The sequence below is a fragment of the Colobus angolensis genome, unplaced genomic scaffold (genome assembly GCF_000951035.1).
Source record: "Colobus angolensis palliatus isolate OR3802 unplaced genomic scaffold, Cang.pa_1.0 Scaffold54, whole genome shotgun sequence".
NCBI classification, from domain to species: domain Eukaryota; kingdom Metazoa; phylum Chordata; class Mammalia; order Primates; family Cercopithecidae; genus Colobus; species Colobus angolensis.
This window is the reverse complement of record NW_012118932.1, coordinates 986021-986653: the sequence shown is the minus strand read 5'-3', so window position 1 is coordinate 986653 and position 633 is coordinate 986021. Positions and strand designations below refer to the sequence as shown.

Here is a 633-nt window from a genome sequence, read left to right as displayed (position 1 = left end):
CTCGGGAGGCTGAGGGAGGAGAATTGCTTGAACCTGGGAGGTGGAGGTTGCTTGCAGTGAGCCGAGATCTTGCCACTGCACTCCAGCCTGGGCGACGGAGCGAGACATCGTTTCAAAATCAATAAATATATAACTTAAAAAGCAGGGAATGCACCCTAAGTCTCTCTTCTTCTTCTTTTTTTTTTTTTTTTGAGACGGAGTCTCGCTCTGTCGCCAGGCCGAGTGCAGTGGCTTGATCTGGGCTCACCGCAAGCTGCGCCTCCCGGGTTCAATAGCTTATTCTGCCTCGGCCTCCGGAGCAGCTGGGATTACAGGCGCCGTCACCACGCCCGGCTAATGTTTGTACTTTTAGCAGAGACAGGGTTTCACCATGTTGGCCAGGCTGCTCTTGAACTCCTCCTGACTCTGGTGATCCTCCCGCCTCGGCCTCCTCAGATGATGGGATTACACGCGTGAGCCCCCGCTCCCGGCCGCCGCAATGATTTTTGCACCAACCTAATACCTCAGGTCCAAGAGCCTCAGGCCCGGCGTCTATTTCCTCCGACGGCGGCGCGGCCGATACCGCCCAAGGCGGGTTGGAAGCGGTCGCGGGTCCGGACGCGGCCAGTTCCCGCCCAGCAGCCGATGCGCAGG

At 58.3% G+C, this 633-nt stretch overlaps 1 protein-coding gene and 1 long non-coding RNA gene across 2 annotated transcripts in view; one reads left to right on the top strand and one right to left on the bottom strand.

Moving 5' to 3' along the window:
* The window catches only part of LOC105525503, a 6848-nt gene extending 6237 nt beyond the window's left edge, over nucleotides 1–611 (bottom strand). Inside the window, exon 1 of the long non-coding RNA XR_001003930.1 lies at nucleotides 503–611. This is a non-coding gene — a long non-coding RNA (uncharacterized LOC105525503). The remainder of the gene's footprint in view (nucleotides 1–502) is intronic.
* The window catches only part of TM4SF19 (transmembrane 4 L six family member 19), a 23001-nt gene that overhangs the window by 21022 nt on the left and 1346 nt on the right, over nucleotides 1–633 (top strand). The window lies entirely within an intron of this gene.